The sequence below is a fragment of the Python bivittatus genome, unplaced genomic scaffold (assembly GCF_059951505.1).
Source record: "Python bivittatus isolate LINGU-HERP-01145 unplaced genomic scaffold, Pbiv_v1 ctg000020_np1212, whole genome shotgun sequence".
Classification (NCBI taxonomy): domain Eukaryota; kingdom Metazoa; phylum Chordata; class Lepidosauria; order Squamata; family Pythonidae; genus Python; species Python bivittatus.
Genome location: NW_028277030.1, coordinates 117,870,819 through 117,889,272, shown reverse-complemented (window position 1 = coordinate 117,889,272; position 18,454 = coordinate 117,870,819). Strand labels below are relative to the sequence as shown.

General features: G+C 38.5%; 1 protein-coding gene across 4 annotated transcripts in view; it reads right to left on the bottom strand.

The window, feature by feature from the left end:
* Nucleotides 1–18,454, bottom strand: part of CAMKMT (calmodulin-lysine N-methyltransferase) — a 331,308-nt gene that overhangs the window by 235,657 nt on the left and 77,197 nt on the right. The window lies entirely within an intron of this gene.

Sequence of the window (18,454 nt, the reverse complement as noted above, 5' to 3'; positions counted from 1 at the left end):
GAAAACAATAATGTTGTTATCTCTGGTAACTTTAATGATTTTTTGCTGATCAGGACTAAACAATGAGGCTTTAAGGATCTGTTTATAGATAAGAGATGGGATATGGGAAGAAGAGATCATTTGTTGTATTTTAAGAGAAGGTGGTAAGTTACTAAAATTGTTTATACTTGTGATTAAGGGGGAAGTAATTTCTTTATCTATTTCTTTTCTTTTTCTTTACTATATTCTTATTTTTTCTTTTCTGTTTTTCTATTTTTTCATTTCTGCACTTTCTATTTTTTCTATTCTATTTTTTTTAGTTTGTATTAGTTTTTATCTTTTTAATTGTAACTTCTAATAAAATTACTATTAAAAAAAGACCAAATACAATTTTTTTTTTGTTATCTATTAAAGAAATTTAACTACCATTATATTCTGAATAAAGTACAAAACTTAAAAGGGAAAAGGAAGGAAAAGATTATACAGAAAAATACCAGAACACAAAGCTGCAAGGACAGTGTCCTATTTTTGAAAAAAGAATGTTTCTGTTTTCCACAAAAGGAAACTTAGGAGAAAAAAAGACTGAATGCAACTTCTATGAAACAAGGAGAATATCTGAAAATAGAAAAGCATTTTCCTCCCAATAGCCTGCAGTTTATAAAAGTAAAATGATCTTTGTGCTGTCATACCCTAGAGCATAAGCATTCATGAGTATCTGATAAGGACAGGGATTTCTGATGGATTAGCTGTCTATGTGCTGCTTTGATAGAATAAGAAGATAGAATGATAAATTGTATAAGGTGTGCTAGTCACAGCATCAAGTGGATAGAGGAACTTTTAACACTGTAGTGTAAAGAAGTAATTTACACTTATATCTTGAGAACATTAACTGAGAGTCAAGAACGATCTTTTAAAAAGCTCAGCTATTTTGAACATTTAATACCACAGTGAAAATTACACCCACCTCATGCTGGATCAGACAAATCATAAATAATCTTCATACACTCTACACACAATCACAATTTCCAAGACACAACTTATAGAAGGAAACACTTCCTTCCAAAAGAGTCCTTGACCTGTGTATAGGTCAAAAGTGCCCTTGTATCTGGAAAAAAAATATTAACCATAAATTTATCTTATTTTCTGTGGTTACATGTTATTTCAAAAAGAGAGAGAGATTATGTTGCTGCTGGAATTCTAATCAATTTACAAATAATAGTTATGTTCAAAGTCCATGCTAAATCATATTTGTGCACAATGATCATGAGCAATGGTGAGCCTCAGATGCCCACTCATCCTCTCTACAGCCATGAATTCAAGAGCATTCAATCTCTTTTGCACAGAACATTGTGTTTCCCGAACTGTTTTACATTAATCATTACTTGTTTGAAAAAATAAACTTAGAACTATCTCATAAGTGATATTAACTGAGTGATCCTAACTACCATCCATCCTATGTTTGAATGTAATGGGAAATTCAGGGTTAAAACAAGCCTAATCAATCACCGTATTTTAATCTTATTTTTTGCCCAAAATAAACATTGAAAACAGTATAATAACTGTTAAGATCCATTGCCCACCTAAGGTTCTGCTGTGCTGCCTCATCATGGTGGGGAGGTGTTCCTAGGAGGCATGAGTGAAGTGTACATACATCCAGCAGGATTACCCAAGGCATGAAGATCATTGCAGCTGCCCAGCTAAAGCAAGCATACACCTATATCACATAGCAACTATATAAAGATGCTGGAAGCAGATGATCACTTTAGTAACAATGGCAAAGGCATTGTTTTATATATTTATTTTGTCATATTTATATGCTGCCCATCTCACAGACATCTGACTCTGGGCGGCATACAACAAAACTAAAAACAATATATACAAATTAATATTGTTATTATTAAAAGCTTAAAATTATAAAAGGCACAAAACTAATTATATCTATCCATCCATCCATCCATCCATCCATGGCGAAGAGCAGGTGTTAATCACACTGCAGCCATCTCAATATTTCACCAGTCCCCTGGGGTCCCCAGGCCTGATGACACAACCAGGTCTTGAGGGACTTCCAGAAAGTTAAAAGAGATGAGGCCAGCCTCACTTCGCGGGGAAGAATGTTCCATAAAGCGGGAGTCACAGCACAAAAGGCCAGTCGCCTAGTGAAGTTTCCTAGCCAATGGCATCCACAGCATGCCCTCTCCGCTAGACCTGGTGGGGGGAAGAATGTTCCATAAAGCGGCTTCGGGGGGAAGCCTCACTTCGGGGGGAAGAATGTTCCATAAAGCGGGAGTCACAGCACAAAAGGCCAGTCGCCAAGTGAAGTTTCCTAGCCAATGGCATCCACAGCATGCCCTCTCTGCTAGACCTGGTGGGATGGGCAGATGTAATCAGGGAGAGGCAGTTCCTGAAATAATCCAGTCCCATGCCATGTAGGGCTTTAAAGGTCAAAACCAGCACCTTGAATTGGACCCAGAAACAGACTGGTAACCAGTGCAGCTCATGGAGCAGAGGTGTAACATGTGTTCTTCTAGAAACACAGATAACTTCTAGCTCACGCTGCTGTATTCTGTACCAACTGAAGCTTCCAGATACTCTTCAAGGGCAGCCCCATGTAAAGCACATTACAGCAGTCCAACCAGGAGGTGAATAGTGCATGAGCGACTGTAAGTAGAGCCCCTCAATCTAGGAACAGGAACAACTGATGTACCATACGTAGTTGAGCAAAGGCTCTCCTAGCCATGACTGCCACCTGTGCTTCAAGCAGGAGTCATGAGTCTAGGAGAACCCCCAGATTGTGCATGGGGTCTCTTTGGGGCAGTAAAACCCCATCAAGCATCAACGATGGTATAGTCCTAGAACTGAGGGGCCACAAAACCCAAAGCCACTCAGTCTTGCCAGGTTGAAGCCTGTTGTTCCCCAACCAGACCCTCACACCCTCCAGGCACCAGGATAAGACATCCACAGCATTGCTTAATTCACCAGGGCAGAGATATATAATTGGCTATCATCAGCGTACTGATGATACCTCACCCCATGGCAACGGATGAGCTCACCCAGCAGCCTCATGTAGATGTTGAATAGGAGCAGAAAGCACCAAACCCTGCAGCACCCCACATAGTAGGAGCCGAGGGCAGGATCTGTCTCCCCAATCACCACCAACTGCAATTGGCCCAGAAGAAAGGAGGCAAACCAGCATAACACCATGCTGCCCACCCCAATCCTCTGAGTCAATCCAGAAGGATACCATGGTCAATGATATCAAAAGCCTCTGAGAGGTCAAGTAGGGTGAGGATGGATGCACAACCCCCATCCTGCCCATGCCAGAGATCATCCAAAAGCATGAACAATGCCATTTCCATCCCATACTGGGGTCTGAATCTTGACTGAAAAGGATCCAGATAATCCGCTTCATCCAGGGTCCTCTGAAGCTGTTGCAGAACCACCTTCTCGACCACCTTCCCCCAAAAAGGGAGGTTAGATACTGGATGAAAATTGTGCAGTATAGTGGGGTCCAGCAAAGGCTTCTTGAGGGATGAACCAAAACCTCCTTAACAGATAATGGAACAACCCCCTCACTCAAAGAATTTACCACCACTAGAACCCACTCACACAACACCCCCCTGGGCACCTTAATAAGCCAGGAGGGGAATGGGTCCAAAGAGCAGGTGGCTAAGCTCACAGTCCTAAGGACCATGTCCATTTCATTGGGCCCAACAGGTTCAAACCGTTCCCAGATAACCAGGCAAAACTCCACCCCAGGCATCTCCTCTAGACCTGCAACATGGCCAGCATCCAACTGCAAGTGAATTTGAGTGACTTTGTCTGACAGATGCTGAACAAATACTTCTGCATGCCCCTGCAGGGGGTTCTCCAAGCCCCCTCTACCCAAGAAGGCATGTGTCACCTGAAACAGGGCCGCAGGACAGCTATCTGTAGATGCAATAAGGGCAGAGAACTACTGATGGTTTGCCACCCTTACCACCACAAGGTAGGCCTTAATAGCAGCTCTAACCTGTATCCAGTCGAGTTTGTCCCCTGTAAAATGCCAGTGACACTTTAGACATCTCTTCTCTCATTTCATCTCTCATAACTCCTCCATGAAACATGGGGAGTGCTGGGATCCACAAGAGGGGAGAGGTCACATAGGCACAATCCGATCCAAAGCTTCAGCTGCCCTTTTATTGTAAGCGTGACCAAGGCTTCAGGTGGACTGTGCAGCAGACCACCAGGAACAACCTCCAGCTCCCTCTGAAACCCATCAGGTTCCATCAGTCGCCAAGGGTGGTTTGATATAATGGGTCCAGCCTTCCTGCAGTAGATGGCAGCGCCATAGAATCCTATGGTAATCAGGGCATGATCTGACCATGACAAGAGGGACACCAAAAGCTCCCCCAATTTCAGATCACATAGCCACTGCTCCAACAGGAACATCAGATCTGGTTTGTGACCACTGTCCCCTGTCAGGCTCTGGATGACCTGGGATAGGCCCATGGCCATCATGGTGGTCATGAACTCCTGAGCCACCTCAGATCCCACTCCCAGGGAAGGCAGATTGAAGCCCTCCAGGACTATAAGTCTGGGGAACTCCACTGCCAACCCAGAAATGGAGTCAAGGAGCTCAGGCAAGGAGGTTGCTATGCAGCAGGGAGGCTGGTACAACAGCAACAATCCCAACTGATCCCTAGAACCCAACTTAATGAACAAGGTCTCACATCTGGTGACCTGTGGCACAGCACCCCTGAAGGCCGTAAATGATTATACTGTGGAAATGGTAAACCATTCCTGTATTTTAGCACAAAAAACAAATGGATAGACAATGATCGATGATTTGGAGACAGTCTGTCTTTATGGTCATTAAGAGTCAACACCAATTTGATGATACATAATCAATCTAGATCCACTGATTTAAATTACATGTTTAATTTTCTTCTACTGAAATAATGAATTTACCTCTTGTTGAATCAGTTGCTGGTATTACACAATACAAAGAATAAGGAAAGAATTATGAAGAGAAACAATATCATAGTATACTTTCAGTATAGAATATTTATGAGATTTCTGGACATTTTCCTCACAATTTTCATTATAATATTACTTCTCTTTGAAGACATGACATATTTGATCCTGTCTGTGATACTATGTGTTAATGTGACAAATGCACATTAAAAATAACAATAAAACAACAACAAAACAACAAAAAAACAAAAATAATAAGCACCACATTCTGAAAAATTATCAAAAGATCAAATGAACAGGGATTGTGATAATGGACCTATCTGGAATAATTTTAATTTACTTAATTTTAAATTTTAAATTGGGTCTTTTAATTATTATATAGCCAAGTCTAAGCAATTTCATCATTGTGCTTTAACACTTGGACCACACTAGCTTTCCATATGCCAGGTTGAGAAGTCACTATTAGAAAAATCAACAACATCGGATTTGCAATATGTTATTATGGTCCTGAAACAACTTGGATGACAGTTAATAACTACTTCACATGCAAAGATTTCTTGTGTGAAAGACTCAAAGTGGAATAAATCTATATTCCCCCCTTCCCAAAAAGTGAGCTTTCCCTTTGAGTCTCCTGGGGTTGTGTCATTTAGCATTAAAAAACCAAATTGAATGGCCAGCTGGGCCAATCTCCATCCCCTTGTGTTAATACCATTGCCCAAATAGATAAGATTCAGTTATCTGAATTCTGGAGCACTGAAGTGTTGGAAGAGGGATTCATCATCAGAACCCATCCTAGCATTAAAATCTCCCACTAGAACTATCTGAATTTGAGGAACTGAGCTGTCAGTTCAAGCAGCCAGTCTTCAAAATGATTCCAAATGTTGTTGGTTTATGAGTGAGTGAACCTACATTATGATTATGATTATTTATTCAATTTGTATGGCCACCCATCTCATCTAAGTGGCCCTGGGCAGCTCACAACAGATGAAAACAATCCAATAAAAACAAGTTAAAAACCAATGTACAAACATATTAAAAACTGACCATAATTAATTTAAAAGACAAAAAAATCACAATCAGAAGCAGAATTCATTCTACATCAACTCAACACAGCCATTGTAGGAGCCCCCAGGCACCCCCCCATTGCCGGATCCCCAGGCACGGTGGCAGAGCCATGTCTTCAGGCCTTCCTAAAAGCTGGGAGGGTCAGGGCCAATCTAAGGTCCAGGGCAGGTGCTGTTTCACAGGGTGGGCACCACGGCAGGAAAGGCCCTCTTCCTGCGTCCTGCCAGATGACACTCTTTCATAGAGACGACCTGTAACAAGCCTCTCCTGCCAGTCCTGATGGATGGGTAGACGTAATTGGGGAGAGGCAGTCCCTCAAATAACTCTGTTCCATGCCACATAGGGCTTTATAAGTCATAAACAATACCTTCAATTGACCCCAGAAGCAAACTGGCAACCTACGCAACTTGCGGAGCAGAGGTAAAGTGTGCTGATCAAGCAGCACACATAACTGCCTGTGCTACTACATTCTGTACCAGCTGCAGCTTCTGTATGCTCTTCAAGGGCAGCCCCATATAGAGGGCATTACAGCAATCCATTTGAGAGGTAACCAGGGCTTCAGTGACTATGAGTAGAGCCTTCCGCTTGGGTCTAGCATACTCAGAAGTTGTGCAAAGGCCCTCCTGGCCATGGCTGCCACCTACAGTTCCATGTAGATATTAAACAAGAGGAGAAAGAGTGTCAAACCTGTGGCACCCAAGTGAAAGGCCTCAGACACAATTTCTCCCTGCATCAGCACCAATTGAAACTGGCCATAGAGAAAGGAGAGAACCACTGCAAAACTGCCTCCCACTCCCAACTCCCAAAGCTGGTCCAGAAGGATACTATGGTTGATGGTATCAAAAGTTGCTGAGAGATCAAGGAGCACCAAGATGGACATACTACTCCCATCCCACCTCCACCAAGTGCAACCAATGCTGTCCCTTGTGCAAAGTCCTGGCCTGAAACCTGAGTGAAACAGGCCTAGATAATCCATTGCTTTCAAGGTCCTCTGGAGCCAAAGCCTGGCCATTTAATAAGGCTCTGGATGTTTCCTTGTCTTATCAGTCTAGAGATATTCCAAGTATACAGGTGGCTGGAACTGAACAAAAATTAGTATTGTATGCAGACTATATTTGATGATGATGAAGATGATGATGATGATTACATGCCATCAAGTCGTTGACTCTTGGCAAACACATAGATTTTCACCATGATGACTCTTAGTGAACACAGATCAATTTTCACCACTAATCTGGTCTTTCAACTATTCCAGCAGGGCACTCATTACCACTGTAACTGAGTCCATCCACCTTGCTGCTGGTCATCCTCTTTCCGTCCTCTTTCCTTCCACTTTTCCCAGCACTAGAGCCTTCTCCAGAAAGCTAGTTTCACATAATGTGTCCAAAATAGGATTATTTGAGCCAAGTCATTTGTGCCTCGAGTGAGAACTCTGGGTTGATTTGTTCAATGATCCATTGGTTTGTCTTCTTGGCTGTCCATGGTATTCTCAGGAGTCTTCCAACACAAAAGTTCAAAAGCATCAATACTCTTCCTATATTGCTTTTTCAGAGTCCAACTTTCACTTCCATAAGAGTGTCACATAATTTGTATACTCATTTCCTTTTTTTGGTATTGGAATGTAGATTGACCTCTTTCAATCTGTTGGCCTCTGTGTTATTCTCCAGATTTGCTGGCATAGCTTGGTTAGATTTTTCTTCTGTTGCTTGCCATATTTCAGTTAGTATTCTATCAATTCCTGCAGCCTTCTGACTTGGTAATGAAGACTATATTTGAGGCCTTATTAAAAATTATCAAAGCTCTTTAGTAATGTTGTGGATGGTGTACAACAGTATGGCAAAATTTCAAGGGTTAGGATTAGTACACAGTGAATGTTACAGAAGTCAACATAGGTTGTAACCAAACCACTCGATTAGTGGTCACTAATTAGTTCAGGAAGGGTCAAAGTTGACCCATCAGCCATGGTTCCATAAATGTGTTCACCACCACACTGTTACCTGCAAATCCAGTGACAAGTGGGGGTCAAGGAGCATTCCCAAACTACAAAGGTACTCTTTTAGAATACAACTCATCCAAACAGGCTTCATTTTGATTGCCAGGTTCTGGGGATAGTAACACCTAACACTTCTGGAGGCAGTGGTCTGGATTATGCAACATAGTGTATGTAAATGTATGTACTTTTACATGTCTTAGGTCCAATTTAAACCTGATATACAGAAAAAAATCTTAACAATGAGATTCTTATTGTCAACATCTTTCTAATCTGCATATACAGCTTTAACATAAAAGAATCTGTGAAGTGCATGCATGTACAAGTATAATGGCATAGGTTAAGTAAAGGATAGGGTAGACGAAATGCTAAGTGATAGATTTCTACATCACACGATGGTATATTTAAATCATCCTCAAAACTGAGATTCCTTTAAGCATGACATTTAAACCAAGTAAGAGGAAAGTATACCTACAATCAGAATATAATTCATTGTTTAAATACATACACTCAAATGTCCTTTTCCTTCATTTCAACATTTCTAGTTTGTTGATGAACTAGCTCTATTTGGAATAATTAACACAAAGAACTTCAGAATTCAATGACTGAAAATAATTGCTTCACTCTTTTCTTTTCTGAGTATGGTAGAGCCCAAGCTAAAGATTTAGAGCTGACTGGACAAATATAAAAGATGTCAGAAACAGTGACCACTGACATGCCATTCAAGGCTCATGGAAGAACGTTCAGGCTTGAATGCCTCTAAACCGCTCATTGGTAAGATCAGCTATCAGTGAGGCACAAGTGTAAGTTAGCACAATTCACTGAGCCTGCCATGACCTTAAAATCATTGCTCCTGGGGCATGTTCATCCACCAATTAGTTTATATGTTCACTGGAAATCTATTGCTCAGTAAATGCACTGGCCTCTCATTCCACAGTGTTGATGAAGTGTGTGTGATGCCTTTTCTCTTCACAACTTGACCCCTAAAGCTGACCCATCTAAAACTAAGGTATTCATGCCACTTGAGTACACCACCCCCTCTGCTTATCACAGGTCTTAATAGTTTCTTTAAAAGCCACTATAGGTCTTTTTTTTTTTCTCTAGCCTAAAAGGATTTGCTAAACAACCCAGCTGAACATGATTTTAAATTTGCTAATGTTAGGAAGAACACATTTAAACAAAGAATGAAACATAACCAAATAGACAAATATATTTCAGAATCAAAGAAAAACTAGGATAATAACACATAAACTTTTCTTAGCCTGGGATGCAACCTTTAAAGATTATTTTAGAGGAAAAGATGGGCGGGGGACAAATTTAATAAATAAAAGTATATATTGCTCTTGCCAGGAAGCAAGAAGATAGAGATTTTTTTCCCCATTCAGGGACCATAGAAAAGATTAATTATGTTACATAAACTATGTTGGAATGATACTAATGTATACTTTCTGAGATTCTGTGTGATATACTGTTGCAGATCTCAACAACCAAAAGACTTCTAAAGATTTCATTTCTTTGGTATTGTTCACATAAAAGTAAATAAAACAATGAAGAGAATGAATCTTTTCAAGCTGATATCCTCTTAGTTTGCTTCCTTGTTAACTACTGCAGAATTATTTGATTAATAGATCAGGGACACTGTTATATGTTGAGTTTTCCAGTTTCTTCTATACTGCACAATTGTAGTTTATAAAATCTATATTTTCAGTTCTTTTTAATTAATGGAATTCATATGGCTATATGTGATAACGTTATTTCACTCATGTATTATTTATTACAAGCCAGAACAACTGTTTTGGAAGTACTTGGGCAGGCCCTTTTTCAAAAATTTTGTGACTAAATTGTTATTATTTCTGTTAATGCTAAAACACTTGTCAATATAGCTCACAGAGGTTTTTTGCTATGAATTCCTCAACATTCTATAACTTGGATAAATATATTCTCTTGTTCAGATAACTGTTTTATTTTATTTAGTGGTATTTTTTCCATTTTTCAAACTTTGTTGGATTATCCATTGAGAGTGCCCGTCTTTCCTTTCCTTTCCTCTCCTCTTTCTTATTCAGAATTATAGAATTATAAAAATATTATAGTGGTATGGTAAAATATGAGACCTTAGTTTTGTAGACATAACAGAAATGTCTATTACTTATTTTAAAACACCAAAGTTTGGTACTTTGGTTATTCTGTAAACTAGAAAAGGTCAGATATAATGCTATCCTGTTCTAGTAATAATTGTGATACATTTAAGTTCTACAGTTTTAAACAGTGTGGAGACTGTTTTGTTTCTAACAAAAAATCCTATGAAACTTTCTCAATTTAAATTTATTACTAGGTTCTGATGTAAAATAAATTAGGATCGATTTAATTCTGTTGTTGATTCATTTTTTAATATTCTGTCTTGTTTATTCAAATGAATGTGCACATTTTAATTCTTTCATAACTTTTTTTGGGATGGACACCCACTGAGATATTCAATATGTATATTTCTGTGAAAAACTGCCCCCTTCCAAATGTTGTTAATTTTTCCATATCTTTGTCACTGAATTTTATCAGAGACTCATATGGGTCCTACTGATATACAAAAGGAGTTTGAATAAATCAACAACTCAATTTGGTGCTAGTTTCATCTATTCCATAAACAAATTCACCTAACATAAGTTGTGTCAATGTGAAAAAGCAAACATTCCTTTATATTCAGTAACTAGCTGTACCACCTTTAGCTGCAATAACTGCAACCAAGCATTTGCTTATTAGGTTTTCACACTGGCTATTAGTTTTTCACATTGTTATATTTTTTTCCAAGGCTAATTACTTCAAGTCAGGAAAATTTGAGCTACTCAATTCAGGTCATGCTACAGTGTTTCTATAGGTTTAGGGCTGGATTTTGACTTGGCTATTCCAAAACAATTTGTGCTTCCTCATCCATTCTCTTTTAAACTTTCTTATAATTTTCTTGTAACTGTCTTGCCGCATGACCCATTCTGTAGGTCTGTTAAATTGGTAAATTGTAGGTAGACTGTACCACTATTGTACACATTTTACCATCAGGAAACTGCAATTTATACCCCCTATTTCTGCTCCTAGTTTCTGTGACAATGGAAAATAGTTCTAACCATCTTCCCTACAGCACCTTTCATGTACTTGAACATTGATATCATATCTCCTTTTAGACTTCTTTTCTTCAGGCTGAACATTCCAAGTTCCTTCAGCCTGTCCTCATAGAAGCTGTCCTCATAGAAGCTGTCCTCAAATCCCTGTTATCACCTTTGTTGCCCTCCTCCAACCTGTTCTAACCTGTCAATATTCTTCTGGAAATATGGTGCCTAGAATTGTACATGGTACTCCAGATGTGGTTTCATCAGTGCAGAGTAGAGGGGAAGGATTCACATGTCTTTGATACAGTGCTTTTTCTAATGCAACCTAGAGCTGTGTTAGCCCTTCTAGCCATTATCTCACACCACTGGCTCAAGTTCAACTTGCTATTCAATGACCACAACCAAGTCCTTCTCTGATGTCATGCTTCCAAACTATGAATTCCGCATTTTGTATGTGTGGCCTATATTTTTGTCTAAGTGTAATACCTTGCATTTCTCTGTTAAAGGACATCTTGTTCCTCTCAGCTCAGTCCTCCAACCTGTTCAGATTAGATTGCAACCTGAGTCTCTCATCCTTGACCAGACCTCCCAATTTTGTGTCATCCACAAATTTGATAAGTAGCCCATCAAACCTGTTATCCAGATCATTATTCCAAAATGTTGAATAATATATTGGCCCCAAGATGGATCCCTGCAATACCCCATTAGTTACTGTTCTCCAGCTCTATGTACAGCCATTATATAAATCTAATTAATTAATTAATTAATAATAATGCTGACACTCTGAGTGCAATTAACCAGTCAATTGTGGACCCACCTTATCACAGTGTCATTCAAATCATATTTTAATAGCTTGCAAATATCACATGGAGCCTTGTCAAAAGCTTTACTGATAGGTAGATCAAGGTAGATTTATCCACAGCATTCACTTTCTCTACAAAAGTACTTAGTTTGTGAAAGCAAGATATGAGATTTGTATTACATGATCTATTTTTAACAAAACCATGCTGATTCTTATCAACCATGGCATTGTATTCAAGATGCTTGCAAATGGCCTGCTTTATTATCTGCTCTAAAATCTTTCTAAGTATTGGTGTTAGGCTTAGTGTTCACTAATTACTGGGATCCTCTTTTTTTTCTTCCTTGAGGTAAACCTCAGTGGAGTAAATCTCCCTATTTATCTCACTAACAAAGCTGTATGATCAACTGTGGAAACATCTGAGCACTTTGTACCAAAAATGAGAAGTGTATTAAAAAAAAATCTATGCAACTGTTGTTGAAATGCATCCTGTTCTCTACTATAGCCACCCCAAGTCCTGCTGTGCTGCCTCATTTTGGTGGTGATGTGTTCCTGGGAGGGATGAGCTAAGCAAACCAGGTGTGTATGCCAAGAGTATATATTCCCAGCACAGTCACCCAAGGCATGAAGGTCACCCCAGTTGCCCAGCTAAAGCAAGCAGGAACCTATATTGGGCAGCAGCAATATAGAAAGATGCTGGAAGTGGATGATCACTTTAGTGATAATGGCAAAGTTATCAGTTCATACTGCACAGGAGAAGAGAAGACAAGAAGCAGTATTACAACAACATGTGTAAAGACACTGAAGATGGAAACAGACAAGGAAAAACAATGAAAGTCTTCTAAAAGATCTCTGAACCCAGAAGGAGGCTCCAACCTCAAATTAAAACCTCGTTTGCTAAAGAACATCAATGGACAAATAGTAACTGATTCAAAGAAAGATGGAAGGAGTATACTGAATACTGAACAGTAGAGATGTCAACATCTAAGACACCTTAGAAGATATTCCCTAATTACAAGAACCTTTAGTACTAGAAGATGAAGTTAGAGCAGCACTCCAGTCCTTACCAAGTTGATAGGCCTTGGGAACTGATGGAATACCCTCTGAAATATGGCAAAGAACAGAAGAGTTCTAACCAAACTATGCCAACAAATCTGGAGAATACAGTGGCCAATAGATTATAAGAGGTCAATCTACATTCCAATACTAAAAAAGGAGAATTAACAGAGCTTGCAAACTAACATACAATATCCTTAATTTCACACACTAGGAAAATAATGCCTAGAATCATACAGTGCAGATTAGAGCCTTACATGGAAAAAAAGATGCCAGATATTCAAGCTGGCTTTAAAAAAGGCTGAGGAACATAAGACATTATTGTTGATGCACACTGGATAATTGAGAAAGCAAAAGAATACCAAAAAAGAAGTTACTTTTTCTGACAAACACATTTTATTAAAAGGCATAAGCTTTTGTGCCAGCAACAGCTGTTGGTGAAATGTCAGGTTACCAAACAAATAGACTATTGCCTATTAGCCCAGAAGCCCACCACCACTGGATTGATGCCAGACATGAAAGCTCGTATCAATATAAATCTCAATATGCTTGCTGGCCTCCCATTCCTATCTCCTCCAGATTAGTACATCCTTGGCCTTGTTTAGACTAACCACTGGTTCACCTTACATTGATGAGAGAGAAAGAGAGAATTGGGTGTCATCCATATTTTAGTAGCATTTCCTAGGAGAATGACATTGATGCTAAACTGCATGGGGGATTAAATAGAGCTTTGAAGAATCCTATAGCATTACTGTTAGAAATCATAGCAATCATCTTCTGGAATAATTCAATCAAATAAGAAAAAAACTACCAGAATGCAGAACCAATATAATACCCATCTGAGAGCCTATCCCAGGAATTATTTTATAGTCCCGTAAAGCACTGGATTGTGTTTAAATCCTGTATGGTAATCAATTTTGTGAACAAATCTTGTAGAAATTGTAACATATAAGCCAGTAAAACTATGTTGACTGATACTGTCTTTTAACTACTATTAAAAAAAAAAATGAAATATTTATTTCTACCATATGTCTGCATCCTTTTGAAGTTATTTTACAGTGTAAGAACTGACTATATATTTTGTTCTATTAAAAATAGATTTAAATATCTTAATAAATGTTTTTTATATATATACACACACACACACATACTTATTATATGTATATAATAGAAAAACTCTGTTTATTCTAGTAACTTGAAATATTTTAAAATCAGAATGATTGCACATTAGAATAGTTTTTAAGAAAGAATAGAAACTCATTTATTTTGTGAACACAAGGCCCTAACTGTAAATAGTCTGGTCAAAACTAGAACCTATAAGGTAAAATTGGTAAGGAACATTTATTTAGCACTGTGAGGATTCCTTATTTCTATTTGAGGCTGTTTGCTTGGTTTAGATTATTTTACATCTGCTCTAAATCTCTATCTCGTTGCCTGTTACTCAAATTGTTTACAGAGCTCTAGCTTTGGTCTGCAGATGTCAGTATCATATAAATTGTAGCAGTTAAACTATTTTCTCCAATCCTCATTTTGTTGCCTTTATTAAAATTAAAAAATAATTCTTTTCTTGATTACTCCAGTGTTGGGTTTGTAATCAAACACCACACACTCCAAAATCACTGGGTGGCTGTCTTGATAAAAAGGAGGAAACTGAAGTCATTTATTGAAAAGCTTATTCTAGAGAAAAGGGATTTTCTGCTTAACTCCATCCTGATTCCAGGTAAGGAAGAGTATTCTCCCATTCAAAAAGAGAAAGTGACAGTATAACTAACTGTCCAGATGGAACTCCTTCACCTAGAAGAATCACAATACCCAGGCACCCTATACAGAAGGGTTGTGAGTAGAGATGGATTTTGGTGGCAAATACTTTCCCTCCCTCCTCTCTGCTACAAGGACAAATGCTTCTGAGGTAATAGGAAGAAAAGATATATGCCTTCATCTTCCCAAGAACTGGCCACTTTATTCATCAATGAGCAATTATCTTATAATTTGCCTTATTAGATTGTTTAATGCCTTAAGCATCTTATGAAAATATGGTAATTTACTGTAATTTATTTACTTAGAAGACTAATATACTCCATTGGGAATTAATTTTTCAAAGACAATTCTGTTTTAATCATTACTGTTTTCTGATTATTAAATATTTCAACAGAAAGCAAACACCATACATAGATATAATCTCTATTCTCCTTCAATATTTGATCTGATAAATATCATGGATCTGAATTTTTACCAAATTTGCTATAATGCTTGATTACATTTAGAATTCTTCATTTTTAAAAATGCTAGACTACATTAAAGATGAATTTAATTTTAGGTAAAGTTTGTTTTCCAGAGTATTTACAGATTATAAAAATTCAGACCAAGTTTGCCACTAAGCATCTTATGGAAAAATGTCATATTTAGATAAATGAGCAATAAGGTCCTATTCTGATATTCAGAATTTTAGAATCATAGAATTAGATGGGACCTAAGGAAACATCCAGGCTAACCCCCTCCCCCCCCCATTCAATACAGGTTTTAGCAGATCATTTCTGAAAGAAGATCATTCAACCTCTGTCTGAAAACTTCTAGCAAAGAAGAATTACCATTTCATTTGTGGCACCTTTCTACTCTCTAGCCAGAACCAGCTTTATTACAGTTTTAACAATTCGTTCTGATTCTGTCATTTAGGGTAATGTAAAATAAATCTGTCTGATAACCCTTCAGACAGTTGAAGATTGCTATTATAATGCCCCTCTCTTCTGTAGACTAAACATACCCAGATCTTTCAACTGGTTCTTATTAGGCTTGGTTTCCAGATCCTCACCATCTTCTGAACTTGCTCCAGTTTGCCAATTTTGTCACAGTATTCCAAGTTAGGTTTGACCAGGGCAGAATAGAGTGGAGTTATTTATTACTTCCCTTGATTTGGATGCTATACTCCTGTTAATGTACCCCAAGAGGGCATTTACCTTTTTAGTAGCTGCATCACACTACTGGTTCATATTTAACCTGTGGTCAACAAGGATATCCAGATCCTTTTTGCATGTATTACTGCCAAACCAGGTCTCTTCCATCTTATACTAATACCTTTTTATTTTTTTCACCCAGATGCACAACTTTACCATTCACCCTATGAAATTCCATCCTGTTCATTTCAGACCACTTGCTCATGCCTGTCTAGATCTTGTTTAAGCTTCTATCTCTCCTCTAAAATATTAGCCATATCTCCCAGTTTTTTATTATCTGAAATCTTATAAGTGTTTCTCTAACTCCCTCATTCAAATCATTGATTAAAAATGATACACAGAGGGCCCTGTGGCACTCCACTCAATATTTCCCTTCAAGTTGGTTTAATGAGGGTTTAATTAACAGTCTTTGAGACTGGGTATTCAGCTGACTTTGAGTCCATTTAATATAAGTGTCATCCAGCCAATATTTTACTATTTTTTAAGGAGAACATCATGATACAATTTGTCAAGGGCTTTGCTTAGATCCAGGTACACTATTCTTCAGCTTTTCCTTATCTCTATCAAAGGAAATAAGGTTAGTCTGGCAAGATTTGATTACAACAAACCCATGCTGGTTCCTTTTTAACTGTACAATGCTCACAAACTTGCTACTTGATAATCTGTAAGACCTTGTCCAGGTATAGAAGACAAGCTGACAGATCTATACCTTCCTGGGTCCTTTGTTTTTATCTTTTTGAAGATGGGGATGACATTTGCTTTCCTTCAGACTTCTGGGACCTCACCAGTTCTCCAGTCATTCTCAAATATTATCAAACTGATAAACTCCAGTTAATTCCTAATTTGTTAGAAATTAGACACTGGCCTGTGAACAATGGAATTCCTGGTCAGACTATTCTATCCAAGGTCAAATTGCAAAACATGGCCATTGATGAGGGCTCAATGTAATGAAAAGCATATCTGAATCTAATTATATGCAGCAAAGCAAGATGCTTTTCAGTATCTGCAGCTGGTATCTCAGAGACAAGTACTTTAATTTCATAAAGAGCCCCTTTTTCTAATCACATTAAATCTGTTAATAGTAATCAGAGAGGTACCCACCTTCATCAAACTCACAAGTATTTTCTTCCTGCTACTGTTTCTTCAGACCATTCGTAACACCTACTAACTCAACAGTCAACTAACAAGCATTTAGCCTTTAAACAATATCATTACATTGTCATTTTAGGTACAAATAGTGACCACAAATTGGGACTGGCAGGTCTGTTCTTAAGCAAAGCTGTTGTTAAGTGGGAAATCACATGACTGCAGTTGTGCTTTCCTTTTTCCCCACTCCCCCACCCTTTGGAATGCTCATCCCAGTGATGGGATAGTAGCTCACAGCTGCTGCCTGTAACTGACAAGACTAATCAGTTTCACACCTTTGGCTTTTGTTTGCCTCCTAACTACTCCCCCACCCTATGGAATGCTCATCCCAGCAATTAGCAAGAAGTAACTTAATGTTTGTATTTACATTCCTTGGAGAAGAAGGGATTACAAGAGAGTAAGCAGGCACACAATGGGGAATACACATTGAAAGGAATGTGGTGGCGCCAGCAGCCCCAAGCATGCTTGTAATCCCTTCCTCTCCAATCTCTCTGCTCTTGGAGGGGGGATGGAGGGAAAAATGTGATTTCTCTAAGCAATCTCTCCGATGCCTGACCTGTTTTTTTCCCTCCCCTCTCACAGAGCGGAGAGATTGAGAGGAAGAGATTACAAGAGAATAAGCAGGCACACAAGGGAGAATATACCAGCTGTTTGCAGAGTGTCTCCCTGCCCTGAACATGAAGCCTACTGGAATCACCACATTCCTTCTGATGTGTATTCCCCATTGTATGCCTGTTTACTCTCTTGTAATCCCTTCCTTTCCAATCTCTCCACTCTGCAAGGGGTAAAAAAGAAAAGAAAAACAACAGGTCAGGTACAGGACAATGGATACCAACTGTAATGGCGACCTTGTGACTGAGGGACACTGCAAAGGTCATAAATGTGGGCACTAGTTGCAAAGTTATTTTTTCACCACAATCGTAACTTCATACAGTCACTTGAACAAGGCAGTCTGTAAGCGAAGTCTATCTATAACACAAGCATTGGACAATGAATACTTTTATTTGGAACAATTTTCTGTATCTGAGAGAACCATATGATGAAGTTTCTCCAATCTTACATTGCTTTTATTATTGCCTTTTAATATTTTAGCTATGTAGTTGAAGACTGTCCTTATGTTGCCAAGTTACTATTTATTTATTACATGCATATATTAGTAAATCAAAAGATGAAAGGAAAAGAAATTTTCCAATCATTTCACCAATGTGATATACACGTACCCTTGAGATATGGACAAACACTTATATTATGGATAGATATGTTTACCAGCACTATTTCTTCAGCATACATCATGCTTTTTCAACCTCTGCTACACAAGTATAGAAGGCACTGCAGGCATTGATTTACCTCCTGTTCTTCCATTACTGATGAGAAAGAAGAGGCTTTGCACCCAGAGAAAAGTGGATTGCTGGAGTCATGT